Source organism: Phaenicophaeus curvirostris, chromosome 4, assembly GCF_032191515.1.
Source record: "Phaenicophaeus curvirostris isolate KB17595 chromosome 4, BPBGC_Pcur_1.0, whole genome shotgun sequence".
Classification (NCBI taxonomy): domain Eukaryota; kingdom Metazoa; phylum Chordata; class Aves; order Cuculiformes; family Cuculidae; genus Phaenicophaeus; species Phaenicophaeus curvirostris.
In genome coordinates, this window is record NC_091395.1 from 16,447,559 (window position 1) to 16,466,926 (window position 19,368).

Below are 19,368 nucleotides of genomic sequence, written 5' to 3' on the forward strand. Positions count from 1 at the left end.
GAAAATTGCAAGTAGATTCGAAAGAGAGGTAAAAGTCTCAAAGATAATTCTATTTGTCCATCTTTCCCATGGTCAGACACAGGAAAGAGGAGTAAACAGACACAAAGGGAAAGTCAGGCAGTATGTATCCTTAATATCCACGAGGTTGTATCCAGTGAGGCAGCACAGGCACACTGGTCTGTTCACTGGCAGCCACCAAAAGCCGTGGTGCTTCCTCAGTTGCAGCGTCATAAAGGAATCTTTGGGAGAAGCTAAAGTATGCTAAAGAATGGTAAGGGATGAAGAGTAAGAAGCAAAGCACACACAGACGTAGGAAGCCAGGCTGCAGCAATCACGCTGCTTGTTGAACAAGCAGTTACATTCTCCATGTCAGTACTTTAAAGATGAATTTCCATAACGGTGTAGATGTTACCTTAAAAAGAAGCGGTAACAATAATTTCCAATTCTATTTTGAGAAAAGTACAAGATAACATTGGAGATCTTCAAAACACATACTGAGCAGGAGGAGGCCCTTTTAGAACTGATTATAAAAATATACATATACCTGTTTCTTTAGTATGTACATATACCTGTTTCTTTAGTATTTATTTTAAGTACTTAATCATACAAATATTTTAATGTCTTTTTAAATGTACTTTATACAGATGTCCATTATTCTGATTATAAAAAATAGTTCAATCCAAGAAATTACACGCAAGTGTTAATACTACAGTTAGCAAAAATCACTGACTTATTTTACAGCTCACTGCGTATTACAGCTTTCACCTTCTTAACCAGATACATAAACTGAAAATGTGCAATATTTTTAATTAAGTAAAAAGAATACGGCCACAGATGCTAAATCACAGACTTGTAAAAAATACAATGATTCCAGGATTTTAGTAGATAAAATTAAATTATGGAAAAATCTTTATGCGTTCCTTCAAGTACTGATCAGAAATCAACTTTCTCTCTGTACTCTTACAACCCATATGTGTCACTTCAAATTCCCAATCCAGACCCTGGAGAGAATGCGCATGTTTTTAGGACTGCTACAGTACACTAGGAAGCTACTGTTCCTATGTATACTTAATAGGAACCAGTCCCTGAAACACTAACTGAACATAAATTAAAAACTTTGTCATTAATTTTATTTCACTCTGGAATCTCCATTATTGAGAACAACAATGTACAAAGCAGAAATTCACTATGTATCCTGACATTGCTTTGTGAAATTTGGCATCCATCAGTGTCACATAAAACACATTTAAAAAGCAGCACTACCAGTTTTAGCACAAATATTTAAAGTAGTTCAGTATAAACTTTATGTCCAAATAAAGTCTACTAATATCCAGCAAGCAGTGGTGCAGCTGCATTAGCTCATGTAATGTTTCACACATGGAAACCAAGATGCAAGATTACCTCATTTATGGTAACACTCATAAACTACACAGTACACAGTAAACATGTCTACCCAGCAAATTAAAATATCACTGCACTATGCAGCAGCTGAAGCTATCCAGAACCTGTTTATAATCCAATAGAAACAGAAATTTGTCTTCAGTTCTAGAAACAGGGGGAGGGAAGGGAATCAAAGTCTAAGTAAAATAAACTGCATTGCAAGTGTCACTTGCCCCAAGACTTCCTGCTTCCCACAAAAGACATGCACCCATTCTGGAGATCAAAGGTCACAGCTTTACAATAGAATACATTGTAAATAGGTTTAAAATAATTGAATACAACTGCAAACCAAGGACTCATTTATAGCTTGCTAGGAAAAAAAATATAGCTGTTTTAAGTCATTCCAGTATACGAACTGAAACCTGCATTATAAAACTGCATCTGCTTCAGAACTACCAGATCACCACCTGCATACCAGTTGGATTTGGTCATTCCACAGCCATCTAAATAATGAAATGCTTTTGAGTAAATTACATGCCACCACTGTTTTGATTATCCTCCACAATGTCTGGAGAAGTACTAAAAACAGCCATACCTGCCGCCAAGCTCAGCAGCTTTCCTAGGACCCGAATCTCAATCCCAAAGAAGTAACGACCACTTATTTTTTTCTGTTACAGCAAGTATCGACACAAGCGCTTTAAATATTCATTTCTGAGATGATTTATTTCCCATGCCATACTAATCAAAATGAGTTTACTTCTTACACAACTCAGTGGCTCAGTGCCTGGGACGGTGACTGCCTAACCAGGGGGGATGGCACAATGCTCTCTTCCATTCTGACAGCTTGCAAAATCCAGCTTTAGATGCCCCAAACAAATCAGCATCTAGCCTGTGCCCAGAGGCAAGTACGAAACCTGAAGTTAGGGATGTACTTACTCATCATTACCTGCTCTTCTGCTTTTGTTTTTTAATCAATCTCAGCATTTGTTAAGAGAGTAACACTATCAAATGCAGATGGGACCACATAATCCTCTCCAACTGATAGACTCATTTTTACTCAGTAACAGAAAAAGGCCTCTCTTCTGGGCTGAAACAACTCAAAAACCATTTGGAAACTGAACACGCACAACACATACCTTACAATTTATTATAGCTATTTTTGCAGACCACAGACTCATTCACAATTTATAATCAGCGCTAATTTTCAACCAATCAAAGCAACTATGTCACGCAGGTCAACATTCAGTATCAACAAGTAAAATCTTTCAAAGTACGACAGTTAATAAAAGCTCATGTAGTTCTTTAGATGTCCAAAACCCTGCACATGTTTTAATGGGATAATCCTGTGAAAACAAACTATCACCTGAAAGTTATGTTTACTAGGGCTTATCTGGCGTGCAATCTGTCCCATATTAGTAAAGCTCAAATACCCTCCTTCGGGGCATAATAAATTTGGAGGTTTGTTGGGATTTGTTAATATATTTGCTATCTCACCCAGGATTAAAGGCAGGAAATAATTCCATGATATTTACTTATCTCTGTTGTTAACCTCAGTTACCTCTATTAGACTAGCAATTATACCACTACAAAACCATAATCACTAGTCACAGCAAAAAGACAGTTCATCACAAGACTGAATTGATGCTCATTTTAGCAATGACACATGAACAATTAACTACTGCCACATCCTTAAATCAGTGGTTTTCAGCCTGTGTTTTGCAAATGCCTTTGGTCTGTGGACTTCTGCTAAGACACCACAAAGGGTAATTAAGAAAAGTTTTAGCTTACTGTCTGTTGGTTTAAATTTGCTATACAGGAAAATATACTTTCAATGGAAAATTTTACACTGCCCCTCCACCTCCCACCCAACCCCCCCTTCCAAAAAAGTGCTGGGAAGTCCCTGCCATAGATCTTTTCCTACACAGCAGAAACAGACCTTGGAATTTTTACAATAGTTTTGACCTCTCAAGTGCTGCAGGTGAAGGCTTTGCCAACAAAACTGAAAGTCTGAAATGATCAGGAATTCCAGGGTAATGTGATTTCTGGTGAAACATTCACCTTTGTAGATCAGGTCAGGCAGATTCATTATCTTTTTTCAGTCCCACTGTTCTGGCAGTGTTTGTGGCGATTAGTAGAAGCCTACCAAATACTTCTGTAATGAAGTAGACTTCATCCAAGAAAACATGTAACTGACAGCGCAAGTCTGAGAGTACCCTCTTTTGCCCTGTTGCATGTAACTTACTCCAAGTGATAAATTCCAGATTTTTCTTGGAAAAAACTAAAATCCTCTACACAGACTACTACAAAACAACCATCTACTCTCACCTGAAAGGAACTTCTGGTCTTGAAATTTCTAAAAATATGTAACCAGTTCTTTTCCACCTTATTCTATTAAAACAAACCAACCTCCCACACTCCTTAAGAAAGAGAATAAAATATTTACCAAGCCACACTTACATATGTTTTCTTGTACATCTAGCCCATTATGGAAAAAGGGTAAATATATTGAGTACTTCACCTTAATTGAAGAGTAAGATACAGGAAATATCACATGTAAGAGAAAATATGATTTTAAAGTCCCAAGAAAGGTAGTATCTTTGACAATTCTTTTGCAATGCACTCTGTCAGCACACTGGCCTTCAGAGCAATCTTTCATTTCCCTATCATTTGATGGAATGCCAAATAGTCCTATTGGACATAAATAAACAAATTGGAGTCTTTATGTAAACAATAAATAAATACTATTGAAAACCAAGAGTTCAATTATTTGTGTCATGGAAAGACTGGTAAGAGCAGAGTCTGTCAGTCTTTGCACATTGGGACCCCATAAAACAACGGAAAAGAGTTTCATCTCTCCTCTTTCCACAAAGAGAGCGGTTATATTATTTTCCAAGACACTGAACAACAAGAGATTTCCATGCTAAACTCAATGTTTCCCAGAAAGCTGGATTTCACCCCTGCCACAGGACTGCTATCTAATTCTAAATTGACTGTAGCAAGTACCTATTAGTCAATCTATATATTTGGGATCGTCTAATTTGATACAAATGTTTTTCAAACTGATTAGTTCCGTCATTACTTTACCATATTTAATGGTCAAGGGAAGATTTGTTGAGGTTTCAGCAACACTGACTTAAGTGGTTTCTGCCTTGTCACATTATTTCTAGCTACTCATTCTTGATACTGAGTTACGCAAACAAAACTATTTGTTGGGTTGAATGGCAAAGCAAATGACCCAAACTAAAATCAACATTTTGTGCTTTCTTTCAGAATTTACAGTATGCCTAACAATCTGAAAAATGTCACCTCCCAATATTTTCAAAACAGACACCCATATGAGTAAGGATGATGGATCATCTTTAGCCTTCTCTGAATTTATAGAAGAGAAATAATACAAGTTACTCATCATATGAGGGTCTCATTAATGTTTGTGAATTATTCAGATGAAGGAAGCTGTTTCCAGAACAGGGTTCAAACAGTGTGCAATAAATAGGGTTTAAAGCTATTTAAAATAAACAGTGTGCAGAAAAAAACCCCACAGAGCAACTTATTACATGCACCCTGTTCATCTTGTACACTGAATACAGCCAGCAGAAAAATAATACCATAATAATAACATGTGATCATTTGGGGCGGTTGGAACTAGATGATCTTTAAGGTTCATTCCAACCCAAACAATTCTAAGATCCTATGATTTATTTAGAAGCTACGTGTTAAGGGATAAGCTAAAGGGAAATGTATCCATGGGACCCAGGCATAGTTTTGGTTTTGTTTTTCAAGTACTTTAAGAACACGAATTTATTTCATATGCCCTACAAAGAGAGAAAAAAGATCACTTTAGCTGTATGACAGTGTGTGTGAACATGTCTCTATGCAATCTGCAGTTGATTCCTAAACTCATTAAAAAACACAAAGCAGTAGGTGGTGTAGAATTATAGTTCTGAAAGAATCCACAACCAAAACACACTTTTTTAATGTTTTCCTATCACTGGCTTTGTAGAAAGGCCCTTCAGCTACCAAAGCAAAGAACTGAATGATGTGAATTCAGACATGTAATGACTGTAAGGTCAGCACATGACTGCTAAGCATTCATGACCCCAAATTAAGAGGTATTACCCTCTATCTACTAATCCTTGGGTCACAAATGTACAGCCTACTCCAAGAACATTAAAAATTCCTGAAATTTGCTTACACCTCACTGCTTGAAAGATAGAAAGCTAACATGCATGAAGTGATCAGATAAGTGAAAGGGGCAGTTCTGTTCTCAAACACCAAATGAAAAATGCCATGACTTTCAGTCACATTTTCTGTTAGTGAAGTCCACTATGATTTTATATTAAAGCACTACAGAAATACAAATATCTTCTGAAAACAAGGATCTTAATTTCACAGATTCTAACATTTCAAATCCCAAACTGAATTTTAAAGGACAACGAAAAAAGAGGTTATGTTGATCTTAGTAGTAAATGCATTCAGAAGGTATTACCAGTGTAATTACATTACAAGGGATCCACAAATGAAGTTCTACATTTAGGCAAGGTGGCTTTAGTTTTTAAACTGTATGTTTATCGCTTTCAGTATTTTCACATCATGTAGAACATGTAAAAGGTTGTGACAGCCATTCTGTTGGCAAGATTACATGAAGCTTTTTACTGAGAATAAAATCCCAGCTTTTTATGCCATCATGGCACGCTTTACGTCCAAGATTTACATGCTAAAATTAACAGCAGCATTTATATTTCCCATAGTTATTTGTTACAAAAATTGCACATTTTTAGAAGGAAGATACTTTCAGAATGAGTCCTTTGTGGAGACTAAAGAAGTTGTGTTAATCTTCCAGCTGACATTAGACCTCATTACCAAGTTCATTTCTAATATTTGAACCTAAGATTTCAAAGAAATCAAATATATTTCATTTTTTGTTCCCAGTAGAACTGAACAGATCCTGCCATTCTATTGATTTCCCAGTGTAGTTTCTAATTTTTGTGAAATTCTCTGCTTCTCTGCCTATCTAGCAGCTTTCTGTCACTAAGCTCCTCTTTCACTATTCACACGCCACCACCTCCTCCAGCCTCTTTGCAGAAAGCAATCTTTGAACCTGAAAACCCTGATATGTAGTAACTAACATATAAATGGCCCCTGGCAAACATAATTTCCGGATACTGCTTTAGTTGAATTCTTCTTTACTTGCTCTCTTACTTCCCATAACATCCTAAACCTCATGATAAAAGGAGCAGGGGAAAGGGGAATCTTTCAGTCAAAGATGCGTGATTAAGAAAGAAGCATCCATCTCTAGAAAACCTTGTGGCTCACTTCAAGGAATACCAACGGAACACAACCATTACCTTCCTCCTGCACTGGGACTTAGTCTTGTCAGGGAAGTGAGAAAACTGACATATAACAGAGATGGCCATCTGGCAGCCCACGGTGAAAGCCAGCTTGCCAGGAGGTTTTATCTGATCCTCTAGCATGCCCTGCCCATCACCAGACCAACCAAACCGAGGACAATACTTATGTATGCTGCAGAAGAAAAGGTGTATAAATCATATCAAAATCAACAGGATGTATAGTATCGGGTATAAAATTGAGCTAACAAGACTGTGGTGATCTAGCTAGAAATAAAACTGTTGTCCTGGTACATGGAATTTACTCATTCCTAGTACGCAGCCCAGCTCATAGCACTTTTCTACATAACCACAATATCGAAGTGGTAGCTAAAACAACACGATTTAGCATACTACTTACACCTCGAGTAAGAGAGAGACAAGTCCCATGCGAGGAGTCTCAACACAAAGCAAAATTTTCCATTAAGTGGTCACCCATGGTTACAACAATAAGCCAGGAACTTCACGTTGCATTTGGGAGGGAAACATCCAAATCCAGAAGAATTAATCTGAATATTGCTCTCTTCTAAACTTATTCTAAACCACTAATGCACAGGGCAAGCTGCAACTGGGACAGAGTTCAGTAAACAGGCAGAGAGGAACACAATCTTATAAAAATCTGAGAACAGCTCGGATCTGTCCACACTAGCACTGAAACTTGGTTTAAAAAAGCACTGGATGTGACCTACGTTTGTGTGCATCTTTGGAATGGATTATCATCATTGCTTAATTCTGGCATATACACAGCCCTAGGGTGTGCCTGCATGATGTGCTTGCATCAGTCTGAAGGGAGGATATTGACAGTGCAGACATTCAAGTCCACTGCAGTCCAGCTAGTTCTTGTGCTTTTAGCATCTTAAAGAAAAGTTTAACAAATTAACTGACCATAAATAAAATAGCTGTATCAGAATATGCAGCAAAATTTAGCGCTTAGTTTATTTATATTAGTTTAGGCAAAATATATTAAAAACCTGTCACTAAAAAAGTTATTCTGTGATTTATTATGAAAGCAGAGAACACTCAAGACCCTCTTGGAGCATGCTGTCACCATCTTCCATTCCTAATCCTCATTACAAAGTTCTTATTCTGCCTCAGAAAGCAGATGGCAAGAGATAATGTCAGTAACAATTAGGAGGCTTCACTGCCCTTAAAGAGTCTTCTGCTATATACTTGTAATACTATTTTCAGAGATTTTTAGAAATAGGATACCTTGCACTATTTTATTCTAGGTATAATGCTTGGAAAATCTGCAAAGCAATTACACAAGTTTTATTTTCTTGGGATGTGTTTCCCCCCCCCCTTCAACTACGGAGCATGTGTGGGCTTTATTTATTAAAAATACAGACATTATAAATGAAATGTCCAACATTACGGTCATTCGACACACTGCAAAACCAAAACCACTTGAGTCTTCCAATATTTAATCAACTTCCTCTAAACTACTTGCAGGCTGCTGAACCTTTCATGTTTTTACGAGCCCGGTTCAACTCTCACTAACAACTAACTTGGACAAGATCCAAAGTTTCCTCTTAAACTGTGGCTTAGAGAAATCCTACCCATTTGGACAAGGACAAATACAAAGAACTCAAAGAACTTCACAAGAGTATATTATGTCACTTCATCTATGCAGAATTTTGTCCCCTCATGATCTGTTTGAATGTAAATTACATTTTTGCTACAATTAATATCTTTAATCTTTCTTTACAAGATGTTGCTTTTTATTAATAATACTAGTCTACCTAAATAAAATCCAAAGAGGAAATAAAAATTCAGAATGAAAAAAAAAAAACCGCTGAGGGATAGATACATTTCATAAAAATAATACGTTGGAGATTCATTTTGAAACTTCAGTATTTAAGATGAAGAACAGAAAATTACTTCCAAAAAGAATTAAGCCAGGTTAGCTTGGTTCTAGAGCCTTCTTTTAACGACCTAAACCTTATCTTTCTAAAGAGATATCATCCAATATCCCCCTACAAAGCAGCTACTTTAATGGCAGATATACCTGCCCTCTTTTACTCATTAAAGCTTCCCTCTGCCAAAAGCTACTATGCCTCAGACCTGCTACAGACACTAGCAAATGAGAAGTCCCTAACAGATTTCAGTTAAACCAAACAAAGCTACAGAGCTAAAACTACCTGGAAACGGTCAGGTGAGCACAAGCATGAGAAATTCTGGCTCTGGTGCTTTCACTAATGGTCCTCTATTTTAGAGGGAACTTTCATGTTTCAAATGCAGAACAATGATATTTGTTTAAATTGCAGAGTATACAGTATTTGTAGCTATTAGAGCGTGAAATAAAGATATTAAAATTTGTCTTTTATTGGATTTGGTTCCGTAGTTTACTATATACCTCAGAAATTCTACTAATGCAGCTCAACAGATGCCTCGCAAATAGCATGTGCAACCTTTTAACTAGTAAAGATTGAGAGTAAAAACAGCAACCCAAGAAATTTGGGGTTTCTTGAATTGCTTCAAAAAGAGAAACTGGAAAAGGAATTCACAGTCCTTGATGACCAACCATCTGACCAAAGCGAAGATTGCCCAGTACATTTATTACTGGGTGAGCATGACCTTGATTGTCAGAAGTCTCCATTTGTTTTGCTGAATACATTCTCCTAGTTGACTGATAGGCTATAGCTTTGCCTCTCCTTAAACCAAAAGGGCTACACCTGAACTGCCAATTAAAGAGTAACAACTGGCAGATGTGAGGAAACATCTAGCAAGAGACTGATGCTGAGCAGATGGGCTAGGGTGCAGCAACCCTTTCCATCAGTTTCCACCCACTGGTTTTGCAAAAGCGCATAATCATCATGAGCCTGACGCTACACTTCCTAAAGCAGCAGCACGATACTCCCTGCAGAGCGCTATATTTAAACTAATATCAGAAACACAGCTAACTAGAGCTTGTCTAGCTCTACAAGTCTGCACTGCTGGCAGCGGTTTAATGAGATACAAACTTTGACAGAGAAAACAGTTTAATGAGTTGCCACTCCAAAATGTTTACACTTGCACTGTGTTGCAGCTAACTATGCCATTATTTGTGCCAATGCCTCCACCGGCAGAGCAATGCTATAAATCAGATCACTAAAATAATAACCTAGGTAAGAAACAAGGCTTTTTTAAAAGTCATTTCAGTGATCTAGTTTAAAGTACAGCCTCACAAACATTTGTTCCTGAAAAAAGACACAGATGGGGCAATGTGGTGAGGAACAGGAAGAGGAGATGGGGGACTTACCTTAGCTACATCCCTGAAATTCCCCTATATTTTGGAACTATGTCTTCAGATTTTCCTTTTTATAAAGCTAGAAGATCTGTTGTATGGGACTAAAGCATCATTAATTAATTACAGCATTAACTAATCTCACATATTAATTTATTAGAGCAAGAAGAGGTAGGGTACTGTTTCTCTCATGAAACTCTCATATACTCCTCTAAAGCTTGTCTTAACCATTGAATGTAAGATCTTGTATTTCACATAACATATTTTGTACTGCCCAACAAACTAGATATTTTTGTATTTCTGTAAACTTCCACAGGCCCCTTTTGGTTCATCTTGTTACTCTTAATGTTCCTGAGTTTAATTACACACCGAAAAATATTACCTTGTAGCAAATTTTAATTTTTCATTTCACAAACAAACTTTACATCCTTATGTTATGAAATAACGAATGTAATTTCTTGATGCATCTTCTCAGTACTATTTATTATATTGTAAGCTTTTATTATACTCCTTCTTATTGTCCTCTCTTCTAGGAAGAAGAAACTCTTTCCCCATATGACAATTTTTCCTACCTCCATATAATTGTCATAAGCTTTCTCTGTACCCCAGATGGTTTCAGCAACATTAATGTTCCTCATCCTAGGTTTTCAAAAAGTGGAGTCTTGCCAGGGAAAAGCACTGAAAGCAAAGCCTCAGCTGACTTTTTTTTATCATTCCATGTAGGGCACAGATGGCCATGTTTTCCCAACCCCTCCCCTACTTCAGCTGAAGACCACAAATTCTCAGTTTATTTCTCCACAGCTTCATGTATGCAAATATTATCAAAATCTCACCTTCTCTTCTGACACTTAGGATGGAATTTTCTCTACATTTGGACTATATTACAAATCTTTCTTTAGAACAAACTACCCATCACCCTGAAATGTAGCAGTATAATTTCACATCCGATCTATAAATAAACTGAACACAGAAACAAATCCAACAACACCATATCGTACCAGGTTCTCTCACCAGGATATCCTGCTGTACGGAAGTCCTGTTCACCTTCCAGAAGAAACAAGCTGCAATATTTCTTTGCAAAGCAACTTTAAATCACAGACTGGAACTCTTACTAAATTGAGTTGCAAACTTTTTTTCTCCCTTATCTATACTGAGCTTGTGATGCAATTTTTCCATGTTAATCAAAATACTTAGTACTTTTTCAACAGTATCCCCCAGAACAGCATTTGCAGGGAGCGCCCAGGCACAGCATTCAGAGAACAGACAAACAGAAGACAGACAGATTTAGTGAACACCTGTTAAATGGGGCAATGGCTCCATCACAATTATTTCCCACTTCATTTCACACAGTAATAACTTTAATGTCCTCCATGGACTCACTTTCAAACACCAGTTCTACAACACTGAACAACAAAGGGCTGAAAGCAAATTTAATTGTCTAGATTGCTCCCAATCAACTTTTTTCAATAAAAGCACATTTATCTACTTTAGCTTTCTTCTTTTTTTTTAAACTGTATATGCTCAAACTGTGTTATCATTTGGCTTTTTGTAATCTTTCCCAGCTCAATATAATACTCTTCCATATTAATCTTGGCCAAGACAAATTTTCTCACCCTATTAGAAAATCTGCATCTCTCATCACTCTATTGAATGTCCATATTGTTAGTTTAGGCTTTCCTTCCTTTTGACTCTTCTACATCCATCCTGGCATTTTTTACCTCTTCGTTTTTCATTTTGTTCTAATTTAAAATATTTGTACTTATTAGTTTTCCTCCTGCTCACTTTATTTAGTCTCAGACTTCACTAAGATAGATGCATTACAGACAACTGTATAGGGTCAAAATTATTAGCAAGCAACTTAAACTATTTTCAGAATATGACAGGTTGCTTTTTCTAAATTTGAGAGAATTATGGTAGAATTATTTAATAATTTGAATATTTATTAATTATTAAATTGGCAAATTTTGATCCCAGGTCCTCTAATTTTTTTTTTCCACAATAAAAGATACAGACAGATTGCCCAGGAAATTACATTCCATGATTCCATTAAGCTTTCTGTATTCAGGAAGACTGGCATCTACCACACTTCCAGAAATTATTTAAATGCAAGCAAGTGTGGACTTCATTTTATTTTACTCTGCTTGCAGTCTTGAAGTCAAGAGCTTAGTTGTCATTTCAATAAAGTAACCTGCATGCAGAGTTTAAAGAGATGGTAGGAATCACAAACAAGATGTAATGAAGGTATTATGATGGAAATAACAGATTTTACAAACTCTGCTTTCTCTTCCTATTTACACATCTGGATTGGATACAAATGAGAGCAATGCTTTTGGGTAATAAATGATGATAAACTAGCTACATACTGTTTCCATTGAAAAGACAAAAATAAATGCTTCTTTACATCATCACATTTTTACTTTTTACTATATAATAACTTTGTCCTACAGACGTACGACTTCAATGTATTCCATCATATATATTATCCAAACCCCATATTCCAGCATTAGCACATTTTGTTGTGTTATGAAACCAAACCTGAATGCTTCCAGCATTCTTAAGACAAATTATATTCAAAAGCATGGTTTGAGCTCACTTTTCATTACCTGCCTCATATTTTTGGGTATATTTGACTTTATTTGCACAGTAGTCTGCTTTACAAATTAAATCAGTAAAAATTCTTACCTGAAAATTAGTAAAACTAATATTACAATAGAATTGGATTTAAATAAACATGAATTTCTGGCCATATTTCTTAGATGGCACTTCAATAAAAATAAGTTATTCTTATACACACAGAGTCAGTTGTACACACAGAAAAATTAGTCTAGTTCTGTTTATTCTCAGATTTTCCAAAGCTTTTCTAATAGGCCATATATCACAATCCTTTAGAAATATTTCTTCTCTACTTTTCAAAAATGTTTTATATTGAATGATCCTTTTATTTTCCCTCTAGAATATTCACAGATTAGGTATTCACTTGCACAGATTTCACCTAAGTGCAGTTATGCTGGCATTACTAATGTTTTCCTAGACTTGTGTTCATATGAGATCTGAATAAGGTGCTTAAAAATACGTAATAAAGGTCTGATGTCCCACCCCTTTCTATGCTTATAATCAGGTCTATACAGGATAGAATTCAATCTAAAGATCGCTTACAATTATCCAGTATTTCTTGATCCTAGCCCGCACTCAAGTATCTGTGTGAAACACGATGAAGGTTCTAACTTATAGGAAGCAATTCTAACAGAGCAAAAAATCCTGCATTGACAAACAAAGCTGATGAAATCACGTGGCAGAGTTGGTAGGAAATGAGTTTGAGTGCTACAGTTACACAATTATACCAGCACACCAATTAGTTCAGGTGCAAAACAAACAGGTTTAAGCCAGTGTTGGTATTCTACATGGACAAACTGAAAGGGAAAACCAGACAGAAAGTAGAACCTCACACTGCAGTCATGGAAGCTCTTTCTGAGGGAAGAAGGAACCCTGCTACTTAAATGTACATACCATCCTACATTCCTTCAACTCTTTAAGAGACTTTCTTGCTCCTCTGCCTGTGAAGTATGTACTAGATGCAGCCCCTGTGCTTCTAAGAACTGCCTTGTTTTCATAGATGAGGAAAAAGATGTGTGCTAAACAATAAAAAACTTTTAAATATGAAGTCAGATATGCCAGCAGGCTGGACCTTTCGCACCCAGTTTTGCTGAAGAATTATATACTTGGAAACGTTCTGGATTAGTCTGTTAAGTTTCTGAGACTTCTATGAATGGAAATGTTTATTTTAGCCGGTACAAGGAAACTTACCTCCTGCATAAACTTTTTTCCATAGTCACAGCTTGAAAGCAACATAAAATTAACATAGCACAGTACTTTAAGATGCATTGTCAATAGTTATGTTTAAACATATACCTAATTTAAATACATTGAACACACATAGAATCATAGAATGACCAGGTTGGAAGAGACCCACCGGATCATCGAGTCCAACCACTCCCACCAATCTCTAAACCATGCCCCTCAGTACCTCATCCACCCACACTTTAAACACCTCCAGGGACATACAATTGCTTGCCAGGAAAGCCAAAGTTACAGATTACTTGCCAACAAATCATGAAAGTGATTTTTTCTAAAAATTAAAATGCTCGTAGAGTTAACAGATATCCTCCTTTCAGAGGATATTGTATAAACCTTATATTGTATAGAGGTTGTAATTTCCAAAGAAAAGTCACAAGAAATCACCAAACATCAGAAACAGAAAGGGAAAAAACACTTCAATCACACATAAATCTCAAGAAGTAAAGAATTTGAAAGAATTGGCATCAAAGCTCTTCTCCTTTTCCACCATGAACCATCACCTCTCTTCTACATGAACAGATACCTAACATGCCAATAGAACATTTAGAAGAGCCTGAGTTGAGTGAAGAGTTCACAGAGCTATGATTTTCCCTCTCTTCTAATGAATTCCGCACTAATGTTCTGTAAACATTTCAGATCAGTTTGGATTGCCAGAAGCATCTTCATCACTCAATGTACACAGCCCAGTCTGCATTCTAGATTTTTAAGACTATATCTAATCCTGCTTAAACTAGAATTTCAAAGTAGGTGCTCCACAGATAACAGCTCCGATGTTGCTAGTTAACCCAGTTTTCATTTTAGCCCTTTTCCTGCTCTCTAATATTTTAGCATAGTTAACGAGTAAGCTGTTACCAGCAATATATTACTAATAATCTAGCAATCTATTTCTAGTAGCCCGCACTTCTGAGCCTTAATTCATACAGTTCATATCCACATGAATTTCTTACCGCACTTGCTGTAACACCTTTGTAAATACACAGCAGTGGAATCAGGAAAAATACCATAGAGAGACTTTTCCAATCTACTACAAATAACCGAGTACATTCCAAGATACAGGCTTCCACGGATCAGTGAGAGTGAAGATTCACAAAAACTGCAGTTCTGAGTATTGTTTGTGTGTTAATTGACAGGGAATGATATTGACTGATAGTGATCCTTTAATTCTCATTGTAGATCTTTCTTACCAAGTGGTGGTTCTTAATACTGATTCTCTTTTCTTCACTAAAATTTGTGTTGGGACAAGCAGCTGACCTATCCTTCTCCTCCATTTTATTTACCATGCTAGGATTAGTTTTGTGTACACTACCTTTATGTATTTAAGTACTTAACTTGCTTCAGAAAGTATCGTAGCTGCCACTACCTTTTCAATTATTTGAAAATTGGATTTCAAAACTTTCAATTCGCACAGTAATCTCATCGCTTTTCTAATTAGTTTTGCATTTTCCTCAGCATTCAATCAAATGGATAAACCACTAATCATGAAAGGACTAACTCTGCAATAAAGCAGTAAAATACTTAAATTGAGATATATTGTGGAAAGCTCTCTTGACAGACCTCAACAACTTTATTATCACTGAAGCAATTTAATTCTCAAAAAGCTGAGTCTCATCAAAGCTGTGTGAAATGTAGTTATTATCAATTGACTAGTAGTTTTACATTAATTCTTACCTCTTCAGGCATCCAACATTCAAGGACAAAGTAGATCACTATTTAGAACAAGCAGAACTACCATACCGGGATTTTCTAGCTATTCCAAGTTGCACTTGGTCTTTGTGAATATCTACTTTGTCATGCATGATAAGAAGGGCATTTAAAATTTCTATCAGCTTTAAAGGGGTATTATCACTAACTCCAACAAGTGAATTTAAATTTCTAAAACAGAGAACTATTCCAAAGGAGGGCAGCTAACATAAATAAGACTGTGAAGCCAACAAAAGATCCTAGAAAAATATAAGTTTAAAAGCATATGCCTATTTCAGTGTCAGACAATTACTGCTTTAGTTTTTGTTTAAGAATTCTGTATCCAAATAACATCAGAACATCTGCCTCTTCCCAGTTTACTTCCCATTTCTTTTTCCTACAGATCTCTTAGAAGCATAGAAGAACCAAAAAAATTGCTGGCTATATTCTTTCTAATAGATATCAGATCAAATTATCATTCTTCCCTTTGCTCATATACTAATGCCCTAAAGATACCATAACTTTGAAATAATAAAGTAACAATGCAATTGTATGAATGCTTTTGGGATTTTTCTTTTTTATTGCAGGGAGGAATTATAATTTATTTAATTTATAAGTTTGGGTCTGTTTTTTTCTTTTATTAAGCTAACACTATAATTCTTACTACACACACATATAAAAAGATGGAATTAATGATAATACAATTATTGTCAACTGCATCTGTGTAAAATGAAAATTATTCTTAGATATCTTAGCACTATCTATGGTACTAAGTACACTACAGAGTTTTAGAGGTATATAATAAGGTTTCAGAATAGCAAAAATCCAGTCAGTTTTCCATCAAAATGTAAACTGTCTCAGAGAAAAATATCCTACTCTTAAATGACATGTCCTATTATAAAATATTCTGCTATCACAAGCTAATACAAAACACCAACCATATGCAGATGCAATACATGCATTTTACACTTCTTTGTATTGCTTAGAATGACATTCTGATGTTATCATTTAGCTCATCATGACATTCCATCAATCAAAACTCAGTTTTAATTATACACTGTTTTGCTTTTTCTCTCAGAGCAAACTCAGAGGACATGCAACAATCTATTTCAATTAAATTACATACTTTTATAGAATTAAAAATGGGTTGGAAATCACGTTTAAATCAGCTATCAGCCTGTCAATTAACGTTCTGAACCCCTGCTATTGACCCAGTACTGTACAAGCTGTTATTATGCACTGTCCTACACATCATCTGTTCCCGGTGCTGGTCTGTTCCAGAAAGACAGACAGCTGCAACAGTATATCCCTGCTCAACCTGAGGACCATCTGACTTTAATTGTAGCACACAGCTTGATGTGGGTCTGGTTATGAGAAGCCAAAGTATCACACCGTAATAATCTGGAAAAGCAGAAACCTGCCAACACAAGGCTGCAAACAGGGGCTTGTGCTGTCTGGCTGGCTGACGGGCTGCAGGAAATATGATTAATGAGCAAGGTATAATGATATCAGGAACCCGATTAGCACCACAAAAAGGTCACAGATCAAAGTAGTATGCATTTCATGAGCTCAAATCACTGTATAAGATCTGTAGACTTAAAGAGGTAAGCTGAAATGCAAAGGGAAAAAAATACCTACGTGTGATAACTTACAAAACGAACACTTAAAATACTATAATCACTATTTTGTCTGAACCAGGAAGCAGTGAGGGAATATTAAGTGAATGAATCAGCCTCTGCCACATTGTAGCAAGCTATTTTTGAGACTATTTGTGAGGAACTGAGCCTTAAGCACTCTTCCTAAACCTATTCTACTTAAAAATAAAACAATGGTGATTTGATGCTGATAGTATCCAATCCACTAAGTATTAAAAGAGAAGAAGTAATTTAATATTAGCATGTAATTTTCTCAGTTTTATTCCATGGCAAAAATGAGAGATCCATGAGATCCATGCAGCAGGGGCACCACGACCACAATATGGTTAACTATGTCACACAGAAGCAGTTAATGCAATTCATTGGCAAAGAGGTTTAAATTTAATGCTACCAGACTGCCCAAAACTTTTATATCTGCATTATAGCAATGGTATCAGGTACCTACAGTATCACCAAAAGGAATGATGTTTCACACACTTTAATATACCATCACTTGGTAAATTATTTTTCAGTTTTGTACTTAAGCCTTAAAAAAAAAAATCTGTTCTGTCCAATTATGTGATACTCGAAAACTGCACATTTCTGTACAAGTTCTTTGCTTTGAAAAAACTCTAATTTATGGCAACTTTTGCAACTTCTTTCAATACGTCATTTGACAAGTGGTACTGCAAGGTCTACTTTCACAGCAGGAGTTATGAAGCCAAACAGATTACTAGCGAAGCCTTTTTCATTAAAACAGTTTCAATAGTCACAATCACTAATGAATAATTACTTGGGGAAAAAAATACTTGTGAAGGAAACATTAACTATATTCCGATAATAAATATAATATTTCAGTTTCATAAGAAACAGTGAAACTGAGAAAATGACTAAGTAATTTTAATTTTCATCATTCAAATATACAAAGGTTAACATACTGCTTTTTTCAGATTAGTTTTTCTTGAAACGACAGTTTTGGATATGTAACAAGCACTTCATTCATTCTAGAATGTTCTGAACTGCTTTTTTTCAGGATTTAACAAAATAAAGATGCACTTATTGCAGATTGTACACAAAAAGAAAACAATACATTTTGAATACGGAACGACGTCTTTACTCTCCAAGAGAACACTTTAAAGGGATTTCACATTTTGTGCCCAGGAGTTTAACAGTAATAATCAAAATGCAGCTGCTTCCTGCTGATGAGGCACTTCATCCTGAGAATATAGCACAAGTGAGAGATATCAGAGAGCTTCAAGAAAGCCAGAAAGCAGAAAAGGCTTTGGAAAATGATGGAAGGATGAGGGAAGGGTAGCTCAGAGCATACAGAGAAAAATCTGGCACCAAGGCTAGGAATGAGGAGAAGGAAATTAGGAGCTAAAATCTTAGAAGAGGAGGAAGAGGGAGATGGGAGAATAACCTCACAGAGGGGAAAGCCAGATCCGCAATTAGTAGAATGAGAGCTATATCTTACACAAAAGCTAAAACACTACAGTCATGAGAGATGAAGGCTACAGGCTGCCTTTGACAAGTCTGCTTAAGAACACAGCTTTTCATTTCTCAGATTAATCTGAAACACCAATGCACATCAAGCTCAAAAAGGTGTCAGACTATCCCCCTAACCTATTACCTATCAGCAAAACTGCAAGATCGAAAGTTGCATTTGAATATGGCTTCCCAAGTAGTCCTGCTAAGCGTTACTGTATTTCACACCTCATTTAAATAAAATCTGCAGGTACTTCTACATGAAGCAAAGCAATAAATTCACCTAACATAATTTGCGATAATTACGGTGCACCCAACAACTGCCTGCAGAAATCTAAGCCAAAGAACATTTCTGAAGACCACAGTACCACATAACCAGTAAAAGTGCAGTATAAGGCATTCTAATAATATATACATCACAGATGTCTTCTGATGTAACTGTTCTGCAATGTTATGAATATGGAGGCCGATGTCATGCCAACATCAGAACTTCTTCAATTCCCATTTTCTAATTTATGCATATCAGAATGTTACCAAGTCTAAGCCTGATATCTGAAAAGTTATCGAGAGCTTCCATGCCTTAATTCATTATTTCCCAGTTAGCTGACTACCACATGAAAACTGCGGCTTCATTTTTCAAGATTCATTATGAAAAACTTCTCTGGTTTATTTATTTTAGAGTGTCAGTGATGCAGAATTCTTTCATTTTGAGGAGACCCTAATGTAA

The 19,368-nt window shown here is 36.1% G+C and overlaps 1 protein-coding gene across 4 annotated transcripts in view; it reads right to left on the bottom strand.

Moving 5' to 3' along the window:
* LRBA (LPS responsive beige-like anchor protein) overlaps nucleotides 1-19,368 on the bottom strand; it is a 401,088-nt gene that overhangs the window by 74,105 nt on the left and 307,615 nt on the right. The window lies entirely within an intron of this gene.